The following is a 14,608-nucleotide window of genomic DNA, read 5'->3' on the forward strand; positions in this document are numbered from 1 at the left end:
CCTGACAATTAAATCTATACTTGATGTTAACAAATTTCTCTTCTTCAGAAACGCTTTCCTTGCCAATGCCAGTCTACATTTTATATCCTCTCTACTTCGACCATCATCAGTTATTTTACTCCCTAAATAGCAAAACTCCTTTACTAATTTAAGTGTCTCATTTCCTAATCTAATTCCCTCAGCATCACCCGATTTAAGTTGACTACATTCCATTATCCTCGTTTTGCTTTTCTTGATGTTCATCTTATATCCTCCTTTCAAGACACTGTCCATTCCGTTCAACTGCTCTTCCAAGTCTTTTGCTATCTCTGACAGAATTACAATGTCATCGGCGAACCTCAAAGTTTTTACTTCTTCTCCATGAATTTTAATGCCTACTCCGAATTTTTCTTTTGTTTCATTTACTGCTTGCTCAATATACAGATTGAATCTCCTGATAACGACGTCCTCTTGAGTAGTCCCCGCCCGGAGATCCGAATGGGGGACTATTTTACCTCCGGAATATTTTACCCAAGAGGACGCCATCATCATTTAATCATACAGTAAAGCTGCATGTCCTCGGTAAAAATTACGGCTGTAGTTTCCCCTTGCTTTCAGCCGTTCGCAGTACCAGCACAGCAAGGCCGTTTTGGTTAATGTTACAAGGCCAGATCAGTCAATCATCCAGACTGTTGCCCCTGCAACTACTGAAAAGGCTGCTGCCCCTCTTCAGGAACCACATGTTTGTCTGGCCTCTCAACAGATACCCCTCCGTTGTGGTTGCACCTACGGTACGGCCATCTGTATCGCTGAGGCACGCAAGCCTCCCCACCAACGGCAAGGTCCATGGTTCATGGGGGTGGGAAAGCGCCATGAGGGTATAAATATCGGAAGGGACCAATATCAGTATCTCTTACAATAACTCTGCCCACACAACAAAACTCTCTCTTACAATAACTCTCCCCACACAACAAAACTACACGTTAGGCAATAAATATAAAAAAGCCGTTAGCTGTTACTTCATCTCCAATTTATTTAATATCAAAAGGAAAACATTTCCAACTATCAGTAAAATTTTGCAGAGCACTAGGAAATGTTTTCTTTTTTAATATCATCATGTTCTGCCACGCACACACGGAAAATTCAGTTAATGTTTACAGTTTGTTTTATAAGCTACCGGTTTCGGCGATATACACTACTGGCCATTAAAATTTCTACACCAAGAAGAAAAGCAGATGATAAACAGATATTTGTTGGACAATTATATTGTACTAGAACTGACATGTGATTACATTTTCACGCAATTTGGGTCCATAGATCCTCAGAAATCAGTACCCAGAACAACCACCTCTAGCCGTAATAACGGCCTTGATACGCCTGGGCATTGAGTCAATCAGAACTTGGATGGCGTGTACAGGTACAGCTGCCCATGCAGCTTCACCAACATATCACAGTTCATCAAGAGTAGTGACTGGCGTATTGTGATGGGCCAGTTGCTCGGCCTACAACATGCGGTCGTGCATTAGCCTACTGAAATGTAGGGTTTCGCAGGGATCGAATGTAACGTCCACTGTTCAAAGCGCCGTCAATGCGAACAAGAGGTGACCGAGACGTGTAACCAATGGCACCCCATACCATCACGCCGGGTGATACGCCAGTATGGCGATGACGAATACACGCTTCTAATGTGCGTTCACCGCGATGTCGCCAAACACGGATGCGACCGTCATGATGCTGTAAACAGAACCTGGATTCATCCGAAAAAATGACGTTTTGCCATTCGTGCACCCAGGTTCGTCGTTGAGTACACCATCGCAGGCGCTCCTGTCTGTGATGCAGCGTCAAGGGTAACCGCAGTCATTGTCTCCGAGCTGATAGTCTATGCTGCTGCAAACGTCGTCGAACTGTTCGTGCAGATGGTTGTTGTCTTACAAACGTCCCCATATTTTGACTCAGGGATCAAGACGTGGCTGCACGATCCGTTACAGCCAAGCGGATAAAATGCCTGTCATCTCGACTGCTAGTGATACGAGGGCGTTGGGATTCAGCACAGCGTTCCGTATTACTCTCCTGAACCCATCGATTCCATATTCTGCTAACAGTCATTGGATCTCGACCAACGCGAGCAGAAATGTCGCGATACGATGAACCGCAATCGCGATAGGCTACAATCCGACCATTATCAAAGTCGGAAACGTGGTGGTACGCATTTCTCCTCCTTACACGAGGCATCACAACAACGTTTCACCAGGCAACGCTGGTCAACTGCTGTTTGTGTATGAGAAATCGGTTGGAAACTTTCCTCATGTCAGAACGTTGTAGGTGTCGCCACCGGCGCCAACCTTGTGTGAATGCTTTGAAAAGCTAATTATTTACATATCACAGCATCTTCTTCTTGTCGGTTAAATTTCGCGTCTGTAACACGTCACCATCGTGGTGTAGCAATTTTAATGGCCAGTACTGTAATACGCGACTGCTAGGCCCTCTATTCTAGATAGTGGCTGAATATTTCAGTGACAAAAAGTATGTATGTCATATATGAAATATGACCAGTATTCGCACCAGATTTTGTACTCACGACTTTAGCACACGTCAACAGCTACACAACTAGAGCCGGTTTCTACCTGTTGAAGTGTGCTAAATTCGTCCGTACATAAGCCGGTGCGAAGACTGGTCATTCTTCATGTATGACATACTTTTTGCCACTAAAGATTCAGCCACTATCTATAATAGAGGGCCTGAAAATGGCGTATTATATCGCCGAAACCTATAGCTTGTAAAATAAATTGGACGTGAACTTACAGCTGACTGATGTTTTTATATTTTTTACGTCCCGGCGCATATAGGCTGCTGTATCGTCATCCAACTTAGCAAGAATGGCTGCACCTAAGATCGAAAAATATTCTTACTAAAATATTCTTACTAAAATATTCTTACTAAATATCTTTTGCTTCAGTCGAAGTGCAAAAAAAAAAAAAAAAAAAAAAAATGAAATGCGCATATGGCATTTTTGGATGGGAGTCCTCTTCTGTGGAGTTCGGCATCCGGGAGCAAGTCTTTTTCTTCGACGCCACTTCGGCGATTTGCGCATTGATGATGATGGAAGGATGATGAGGACAACAGAAAGACCCAGTCCAGCGCGGATAAATCTCGGACGCGGCCGGGAATCGATTGACCAGTGATCCGTCATCGACGAATCAAAATGTGTGCTTCACTGGGACTCAAACCCGGGATCTCCTTCTTACCAGGCAGTTGCGTTGGCGATTGCACCACCCGGACACAGTGTTTATTGGAAAAGTGCAGAATATCTTGACACGCTCCCCAGCTGACCCACACTCTTACCTAGCTGCTGTCCTCCATGCTCACTGATTTTAGATTCCCGCTGGAGGTCTAACGTAAATGTGAATCCGCACTGCAGGTTGTGGATTCATTGCCCATCGAGGCGAATCAGTTATATGAAGTTGGCCAACTTGTTCATGTATCGCCACGGACTGTCCACCGAGTCCACAAAGAATGGTGTACCAGTGACAGCCACATAACTGACAGGGGGCAAAGACGAGTGTCATGACACGTCGATGACAATTGGTTTCAAACCAGACAGTAATTTATAGGGTCAGTGAATTCAGGACTATTTCAAACTGTTTCCGGGTGAATACTGCCGTTGGAACTACTCCATTCGACATCTGGAGTCGGATGCCTCACAAAAAGGTTGCTCACAGTGACACAAATGCTGCACGTATTTAGTTGGCCAAACAACTCAGGAACTGGACACCAGCTGACTGAAGCAGTGTAGAGTGGTTCGAAGAGCCGCGATTTTGCATCTTTTCAAATGATACAAAGCGTCGAGTGCACCGAAGGCCTAATGAGGAAAATTTATTTCAAAACTTTCGGTGACCAAGTGTGTCTGTTTCGTCTACATCTTCATGAGGAGTGTGTGGACACTTCCAATATGACAACAGCGGTGTTCACAGAACTACAGCCGGCCGATGTGGCCGAGCGGTTCTAGGCGCTTCAGTCTGGAACCGCGCAACCGCTACGGTCGCAGGTTCGAATCCTGCCTCGGGCATGGATGTGTGTGATGTCCTGAGGTTAGTTAGGTTTAAGTAGTTCTAAGTTCTAGGGGACTGATGGCCTCAGATGTTACGTCCCATAGTGCTCAGAGCCATTTGAACAGAACTACGCGTTTACATTACTGGTTTGACGAACACTGGGACATCCTATCGTACTGGCCCGCTAAATCACCCTATCTCAAATCCACAGAAAATGTCTGGTACTATTTGAAACTGCGGGTGAAATGTGGCTATCAACAACCCTGCAAACTTGATATGTCTACAGGACCTAATCATCAATGAATGCTTTCTCCTGTATATGGTATACCAGAAGAAACCTGTGGACTCTTCCACTCGCTAAGCGAGCTAGGTGCTACAGTGGTTAGTACACTGGACTTACATTCGGGAGGACGACCTGCCAAAGCCCCAGCCGGTGATCCAGGTTTAGGTTTTTCATTATTTCCAGGAAAATGCCGGGACGGGTCCTTTGAAGAGGGAACGGCCGATTTCCTTGCTCATCCTTTCGTAATACGAGCTTGTGCTCCGTCTCTAATGAACGTGCTGTCGAGGGGGCGTTAAACTCTGATCTTCCTTCCTTTTTACTCGTCAATCTGAAGCTGTTATCAAGGTAAGAGGTGGTGTTCCACGGCATGAGCTTGATGTTTCCTCGTGGTGAAAAATTTTTCGTTAAGTATAAACGACGTGGTAATATTTTTACAATCGAACTACTGACTTCCAAAACCAAATATTGGCCGGCTGGTGAAAGAGCAAGATCTTCATAAGCCGTTTCTGCCTAGTTTACACCTATTACATACAATTAAAATGCTTGTTTCTACAATGGGACGAGTTTAAAGAATATAAGGGTTTGCCGCTTCGTGAACCAGACGATGGCGCGCCGAGCAGGGCAGGCAGAGTCTGTTCAAAATTACTTCAGAATTAACACTTTAACATGAATACGCGGACGCGACAGAACAAAGTTGTCACGTCCCGCACAGAAATTAAGCGTAGACCAACATTTCACACATCTCGCTCAAATTCGCAAATTACTCCGTGTACAAGGCTGGAATTGGCATCAATGTCTTCTGGAAGAGCTACGCTGTGATTACATTTTAGCTTTATGTACTGTAGCAAATGTTTACGACAATACACGGAAATTTTACGAAAACACATTTCCTGGCGACGTTACCGAATTTTCAACCCGCAAAAAACGTTTTAGTTACTGAAGTTAGGTGAACACAGGACAGGAACGAAACCTTAAGAATGCCTTACACTTTCATTTTCCCCCAACCGGTACTCTGTCGGTGGTCTTTAACACCAATTAATTTGTGTTACACGAGTATGTAACACGTGATGCTACGGTTGTGTGTGAAAACCTCACAGTTCGCCTGTTTGGCTTCGTTGCGAGAAGTAGAGCGCTGTGTACACTGATGATGCAAAACATTATGACCACCTGCTTAATAGCTTGTTCGGCCGTTTTTGAGACGAAATCCATCACTGTGTCTGCGTATCGGGGACCAGACACTTTGTTGGTAGGTTTGTGGAGGTTCTTGGCATTAGATGTCTACGCACAGGTCATGTAATTCGCGTAAACAACGGGCTTCTGATTTGCGTACGCGGTGATGGCGCCCGACAGCGACCCAGGTGGGTTCCATAGGATTTACATCAGGCGAATTTTGTCTCCGGAATATTAAAGTGAGTTCACTATAACGCTACTCAAACCACTGTAGCACAGTTCTGGTTCCGGGACAGGAACAATTATACGGCTGGAAGACGACATCGCCGTCCGGGAAGACATCAAGCGTGAAGGAATGTAGGTGGTTCGCAGCTTTCAGCGTCTCTTTCATTACTACCACAGGTCCCATGCATGCCCAGGAGAATGTCTCCCATACCATAGTATTGCTCCCATCAGCCTGAGTCCGTGGCGCACTGCACGTTTCGAGCCACCCTTTAACCCGAAGACGGCATTTCTGGAGAGGACTATTAACCTACTGTAGGAAAAAGCGTTTCTGGAGACGACTATCAATCTACTGTAGGAAAAAAATGATTCACCCGAAGAGCCGACACGTTTCCATTGATCAACGGTCGAAACCCGATGGTCCACTGCAATCGTAACTGATGATGCCATGGATCAACATGTGAACACTTACGGGTGGTCTGCAGCGGAGCTCCATGTTCAACGATGTACAATGAACGTGTGTCCGAAACACTTGTGCATGCACCAGCATTGTGCTCTTTTGACAGAGATGCCACAGATCACCACCTATCCTTCTTTACAGAGCAGACAAGCCTCCGGACCTCACATTCTGTGAATACCATTTAGCACCTAGTGGTAGTTTCACTGTCCTACCTGTTTCCGTAGATGCTCTAGAAAGTACCACGTAAACATTCGACCAGCTTCGATGTTATCGATGTATCTTCGCTAGGGTAATACCCCGTCCGTGTCTGCTCCGCTTATACTTTCGTTACGGGACTGATAATCCAGCAGTTTAGTCACTTTACTCCCAAACCTTCCAACTTTTGTTATCGCTTCACATGCCTGCAACGCCACCAGGCGGCATCCAACGTCGCGTTGGGCAGTGGTTATTATGTTTTGGCTTAACCGGTGATTGCTTTTTCTGGTCAACCTCTCTCCTTATCTGTAACATAAAAATTATGTTTGTTAATAGAGGTGAGGAAACTTATCGATTTGGAAGGAAGAAGAATAGTCATCTAAAATACATTAAAATACTGTACATTACCTCAATATTGCAACAGCTGTAATGTGAACAGTGAGAGGGATTTCTTTTGTGAAATTGAGACATATTTCTTAAGATTAACTTCATTCGGTCTCAACTGCTGATAACAGCCTTCTTCTTAATAGCCAAAACTTACGAAAATATAATTTTGCTATGCAGTTACTTTAACACCACAGCCATACCACATTCAGATGAATCCTTCCGTGCACCTTTTCTGTGATGACAGTGGAAAAAACCCACTGATATTACTCTTGTCGCTATTATAGACGCTTGGCGTGACGCTGTCACTGTCATTATTTAGTGACATTGTCATTTCCTATACCGATATTTTCAAAATACCTTCATTTGCATGATGCGCTGCTCATGAGTGATACCTTTCTTCAAACCTTCTGATGAACTTTCCTAATACCTTCATAATTGAGAGCTTCAACTTCGGGCACAGTATTTTTCTGTAATTGCTGGCTTAATTTGGCTCCATATCAATTATGTTCGGTTGCGATCACATTGACTATGTCCTCGTATGTGCTTGCCACCTCGTCAATTTCTTATACGACGAACATTGTTTTAAGAGAGATATGAGAGCCACAAACTCCCGCCAGGTTAGCCGAGAGCGCTAATGCGCTGCTTCCTGGACTCGGGTAGGCGCACTGGCGCCGGACAGAATCCGCGCGGCGGATTAACGTCGAGGGCAGGTGTGCCAGCCAGCCAGGATATGGTTTTTAGGCGGTTTTCCACATGCCATTTGGTAAATACCGGGCTGGTCCCCACGTCCCGCCTCAGTTACACGATTTGCAGATATTTGCAACACGTTCGCACTATTTCATGTACTACACTAGACGCAGACAGCTGAGGATAACCTGATTCCGTCCCAGGGCGTACGGGGTGGCGGCAGGAAGAGCATCCGGCCTCCCCTTCAAATTAACCTTGCCCAATCCGATTATACCCACGCCAACCCTGCACAAACTACGGGATAAAGGCGCTAGCAAAAGAAGAAGTAGAATATTAGGTCCATAAACTCCACCTTTTCAAATTTCTCAGTTACTTCGACGTTTCGACGCTGAAACCAATCATCTCCTCTTTTCTCTTTGTCATGGTAAGCCTCTTGTCGACAACAACTAAATGGTTTGGAGCATTACACATGAAGAGCAATTACTGACGATGTAGATATGTACTGCGAAAACCATTTCTCTGATCTGACCTAATACGACAATCCTATGGCCAAGAGTGCGACGCTGAACATTTCCGTTTAAAAACATTTGACGAACTTTATTCTGAAGTTGTTCAGTGTCACACACCATACAACAGAAAACAGATAAAATATTAACCCTGTAGCTGTAAGAAATGGATACAACGAAAATCTAAGCGCGCAAGTAAAGATCGTACAGGACAGCAAGCCAAGTAAAAGTGTAGCATAGAGCAAGCGGCAAGCGTTGTCGAGTGCGTTGTTATGGTGGGAGGTGACGGTCTGACAACCGCGGCTGGCTGCTACAGCTTCAGGTCTCATGAATGCATGCCATGAGTAGGTGCGGCGAATTGCGGACCATCAGGATGGGAAGACTAGGCGTGGCGTCTGCTTTAGAGTGTCGACAGACACTGGTAAAGTTAACATCTCGAAACAGCAGAGGCTAGTGAGGCATCTTGATCCTCAAACACTCCAACAGAAGAGCACTCTCTACATGTTCTTCTCCGAACAGCACTGTCTTTAAAAGTGTTCAACAGCCCTTTCTCTTCTTTTCCCATGGCTTACTCTCACTGGTCATGTTCTACAGCTAATGGAGTGTTGCATTAAAAACTGATGGCTCGTGCCAAGTCCACTTTGTTCACCTGCCAAATAAATATTGCCAGAAACATGTTTCATTCGGAATTCCTACGTGTGGCTGCCACGTGCCTGTGACCTTGGAAAAGTGCCTTCTACTATGGTCAGGTTCCTGTCGACAGTTGCGGCGTTACACATTGCCTACTTCCACTAACAAATGGTACCCAATGAAGGTGATGCCATACTGTGTTGCCTTGGAAGCTCGTGACTCGATACCACTTGCATGCGTGAATGAAGCAGTCACTTCGAACAATGATTAATTGAAGCTAATCATGGGGATGTTGGTCAACTGGAAGGGCAGTACCATTGTCATAACAACTGGAAGAACCCAAATTCGACTCCATAATAGCGATATATTCTGCATTCAATATTTATGCGGCAACATAAAATGGAATTAAGGACGGAAATCTGGCGGCGAGTGCAACATAAAACAGATATTAAACACCGAAATCTGGAGGGTAGTGCAACAAAAACAGATGTTGAGCATTAAAATCTGGAGGAGAGTGCTCACAGGTTAACGTGCATCATTTAAAGTAATTTACAAAAATGCAATTAATGAAGCCTCTATAAGGTTGAGACGAGCGGGAGACAGAAATGCTAGCAAATAGGAGTATTAGTGGAGCATGATGGTGCAGAATTCTGCTGACGAAATTAGAATGGAAACCTCCAGGATATTACGCAAAGCTAAGCCACCCAGCAGCAATCTGTCTCAAGGGGAAAGGAAGGCATTGCGAGAGATCAATGCTGACAAGAATGTTGTTATAGTTGCCGCTGACAAGGGAAATGCTACTGTTTTATTGAATACTGAGGATTATCACAAGAAGATCAGTGATCTCCTGGAACCCAGCACATACAAGAAGTTGAAAAAGGATCCCACAACGAATGTGCTGAACGCCACCAATCGTCTGATAAAACAGTCTTCCATTCCTACAGAAGTTAAAAAGTATCTTTGTAAAACGGAGGCTTATCCTCCGAGATTATATGGATTACCAAAGATACATAAGCCTGATGTTCCTTTGAGACCAATAGTCAGCGCAATTGGAGCTCCTACCCAAGAACTAGCCAGACACCTTGCCTCTTTGTTACAACCTTACATAGGCAAAACTGAAAGTCATATTAAAAACTCTCTACACTTCATTGAGAAATTGAGGGAAATTACTGTCGGTCCTAATGACATCCTTGTCAGTTTTGATATAGTGTCTTTGTTCACGATGGTTCCAGTTGATGAAGCTCTCTCCCATATAGCCGATATGTTCCCTACTGATGTAGTAGCCTTGTTCCAACACTGTCTATCCTCGACCTATTTTCAGTATAATGGTGAATTTTATGAACAGATCGATGGGGTAGCCATGGGAAGCCCCCTAAGTCCCGCAATTGCGAATTTATTCATGGAGTATTTTGAACATCAAGCACTGCAGTCGGCCAAAAAAAGCCCCTCGAAGTGGTATCGGTATGTGGATGATACCTTTGTAATATGGAATCATGAGGAAGAAGACTTGAATGATTTCCTGGTACACTTAAATAGCATCAACCCAAAGATTAAATTTACTATGGAGAAGGAGAAGAACGGACAACTTAACTTCTTGGATGTATCAGTTATCAAACGGGCAGATGGGACCTTAGGCCATAAGGTCTACAGGAAAGGTACACATACTGATCGCTACCTCCATAAGAACTCAAACCACCACCCTAGGCAAAAGAGGGGGATCATAAAAACATTAGTGGATAGGGCCAATAATATTTGTGAACCAGGCTACTTACAAGAAGAACTAAATCATTTACGAATGGCCTTTGCGAAAAATGGTTATACGAAAAACGAGGTTAACCGAGCACTTCACCCAAATAGAAAAATGCCTAAAAATAGGAGACAGCAACAACCATCAGCTGGAAAAGTATTTCTTCCGTTCATCCATAATATCACGGATCGCATTGGGAAAGTACTAGCCAAGTTTCACGTAGAGACCATTTTCAGACCTACTAAGAAAATTAGTGAATGCCTAAGATCAACAAAAGATGCTCGTCACCCCCTAGCCACCCCAGGGGTATATAAAATTCCTTGCAGTTGTGGCAGGGTTTACATAGGAACTACAAAAAGAAGCATCAATACACGGTTGACAGAGCACAAAAGAAACTGTCGCTTGGGACATATCGACAAATCAGCAGTAGCGGAACATGTTTTTAAGGATGGAGATCACGAAATAAAATTCGGTGAAACAAGCGTGCTAGCGAGGACGTCGCATTATTATACACGTATGTATAGAGAGGCAATTGAAATCCACAAACATCAATACAATTTTAATCGTAAAGAAGAAGGATTAAAATTGGATAAGATATGGCGGTCGACGTTGCATCAATCACGTGACAATCGATTGCCTGCAATCGAGAGAACAGACGATAGCCAGAGATAGCTGCACATCGACGCCACGTGACGTGCGGTGGTGCCCTCTACGATATCCATATAAGCGGCGGTCCCAGCTCCTAGCAGCCAGTCGTTGACTCACCTCCGAAGATGTTCTCCGTAGTTGAGAACGAAACGTCAGGGAGAAGAAGTTTTACTGATCGACCACGGCAACTTAGCCCGGAAGTGTTTATTGATGAAGACGCCGGCCGTGAAAGCCTACATGGAAAGTATAACATATGTTCTAAATAAATATTTCAATATTTCTTAATTTGGCAGTGTGATAACCTCACCTCATTGCTAAACGAATTAAAAGTCTAATATAATGTATTGCCTTTTTGCTAACAAAACACAGCTGCCTCTTCTAAAATAAGGTTCACTGTCGCAGAACAGAAAAATCTTAACGTTGGATTGAATAACTTATAACGCTGGAGGGTTAAAACCTCTTTTGGCAATAGCTACCTTTCTTTTACTACAATCTTTTATTTAAATTTCCAACTTAAGAAACCAAATCAGAGTTCCTTCAGCACATCAGAGCATCTCAAGTTCCTCTATTCAGTCTCAGATTGTAATAAAGTACCTTTCAGTTCACTGAAATTTTTCAGTTTTCTTCAGTGATAAAATTATTAATTATTATTTCAATAGTCAACTTCAAACTATTGCAATCAGGTTTATTTATAAAACAACACGGAATACACAAATACTATGAGCTACAGTTTTCGGATCTTAACATTGAGTCACGCATTGATTTCAATTGATGTTTGCGACCTCACAAATGAGTTTGCGTTTATCCGTGATAATGTGGTCAGAGTGTATACGCGGACACAGAAAAAAAAATCCCGGATTTTTCCCAAATTTCCCGGTTAAAAATACACTTTCTCCCGGGTGAAAATACACATTTTTTATGTTAAGTAACAGCATACTTTCTCTCGGAACTGTAAAACTTATCAGTCCATTGAATTGTTATGGTTTTCTACACCGGTGTAGAATTTCCCGTTACTTCACAAAACGAAACTTAGGAAGAAAAACACACGTTTTGGAAAGATCTGTGATATGCAGCAACATGTACGCTCCATATTTTGTATTACGAAAATATAAATTCGAATTCCATGAAACACCGCATGTTACTTTCCAAAGCATAGACATCCAGATTGCGATGCGCTTTTGTAAGGCGGTCATAGCTCATGTCACGTGATCTCGCTAGACGATGACGGCGGATATTCAGAGCATAGGACACGTGATGTAGTCAGCCACTTGCAACATCACTGTTCAGTAGCGCGACCACACAAATAGGAAAAGTTAATAGTTTAAATTAATATACATATTGTTGCTACACGAAAAGCAAAGTTTTCACATATAATATTGGTCTCTAAGATTAATATGCTGCAAGAGAATATAAAGTTTCACATATAATGTTATCTTTTTGCGAGTGTTACACTCTAAGATACATCACATAAATGTGGCAATAAAATTTTTAATAACGACATAAATGTCCGATCATCTGAGTTCGAAATTCTTCTAATGGTCGTCCTCAAAGACTTGCTTTTTAAATGAGAGTCAAACGCTCTGTGATTTAATACATTCATCATACAGTCTCGTACATAGTTCATCTTGCGTAAAAGGAAATTTCCTTTGAAAGTAATGCTTTTCATACCACCATTCGCAATATTTTCCCGCGACTTGTAGAAATAGGTTCGTTTCAGCAGCTGTCAGAGAGCGCCAGGTAACAGGCGTCACCGAGCATGCGCAGCTACGATGACACCGGAAGCTCTTATGTTCGTACGTGTAAAACATTAAAAGATCTTACATTAGGGCAGAAAAGAATCAAGACACCAGAGGATACTCCAAGAGCATCGAAATTACGTGAACCATACTAAAATGCATAATTTGGCTTAAAGTGCACATTCATATGTCTAGATTCGGATGTAAATTGTCTTAGAGTACCAGTACTATGTTATCTCATATTCGGTTCTTTATTATGGCCATACGTGCTAGAAGATGAAAACGTGGGCTTGAAATGCAGCAAACAGATGAAACCAGCCAATAGTGTTGAATTAAACATTTATTTTTAAATACATTGACTGCATCAGGGGAAAAGATTAATAAAAGCCAAATTGCTTCAGCAAACCGACAGAAATAACGTCATTGTTCTGCAAAGCGATTAATGCTTGACTGTCAGAAAGGTAGAAATAAAAACGGAAACTAACAATTTATTTTAGCCTTCCGTAATTATGTGAATGTATTTTAATTCACTTGATAGCTCCCGGCCACAGAAATACGTTTTGTTTTCATTTGACGTGAGAGCAATAAACGAAGAAGAAACAGCAAAATCACTAAACGTAAACATGGGTCACGTGGAGACACCCAACTCCCCACTACAAGTCAGACATTTCTGTGTATCAGTCCCGGATCTACGATATTTCCGAATCGGGGCAATACTAGATAAGGGTGCCCCCCACCCCTCCCTCCCACTCCCTCCAGCGATTGAGGTACGACGCCAAATATTAAATCGACTTTTCAAAAAATGTTCATTTTGTAGCGCACATTTTTCTAAAGCAAGTAACTCAGAGGAAATGTAAGACATATAATTTGATCTGCCAAAGCGCAGTGCCACGCCTCTCCACACAGCATTGGTCTATCGCACATCACATCACTGTATTTCGCTCTGTCGAATTGAAACGTGTATATTTCGTAATGGATACCATCAAACTATATTTAGGACAGTGGAAATTAAAATGTCCTGTGGTGCCTCTCCTGCTCCCAGTCGGCCAGTTTGACATCCTGCCCTCTTTTTTTTCCTTTTTTTTAAAAAAAAAAAGGAAACACACGCCGTTAATATTGGATGGGATTATCTGTAACCGGGAGAACAAGAACTCTTCCGAATATTTTCACTCTTTATTGCCTATTAGCTAATAACTCGCTTCCAGAATGAGATTTTCACTCTGCAGTGGACTGTGCGCTGATGTGAAACTTCCTGGCAGATTAAAACTGTATGCCGGACCGAGACTCGAAGTCGGGACCTTTGCCTTTCGCGTGCAGGTGATCTACCATCTGCGCAACCCAAGCACGACTCACGGCCCGTCCTCACAGCTTTACTTCCGCCAGTACCTCGTCTCCTACTTTCAAAAAATGGTTCAAATGGCTCTGAGCACTGTGGGACTTAACTCCTGAGGTCACCAGTCCCCTAGAACTTGGAACTACTTAAACCTAACTAACCTAAGGACATCACACACATCCATGCCCGAGGCAGGGTTCGAACCTGCGACCGTAGCGGTCACGCGGTTCCAGAATAGCGCCTAAAACCGCTCGGCCATTCCGGCCGGCCGTCTCCTACTTTCCTTTCTTCCAGGATTGCTAGTTCTGCAAGGTTCGCAGGAGATCTTCTGTGAAGTTTGTAAAGTAGGAGACGAGGTTCTAGCGGAAGCAAAGCTGTGAGGACAGGGCATGAGTCGTGCTTGGGTAGCTTAGATGGTGCCGGCAGGATAGCTCAGCGTGTTCGGTCAGAGGGCCGCTTGCCCTCTGTAATTAAAAAGGAATCAATGATTAACTTTAACGGATGTCCTATGACGTCCGCCCAGACCAAACGCAACGAATACTACCGGAAAAAAAAACGGTAGAGCACTTGCCCGCG

The sequence above is a fragment of the Schistocerca nitens genome, chromosome 1 (assembly GCF_023898315.1).
Source record: "Schistocerca nitens isolate TAMUIC-IGC-003100 chromosome 1, iqSchNite1.1, whole genome shotgun sequence".
Lineage (NCBI taxonomy): Eukaryota > Metazoa > Arthropoda > Insecta > Orthoptera > Acrididae > Schistocerca > Schistocerca nitens.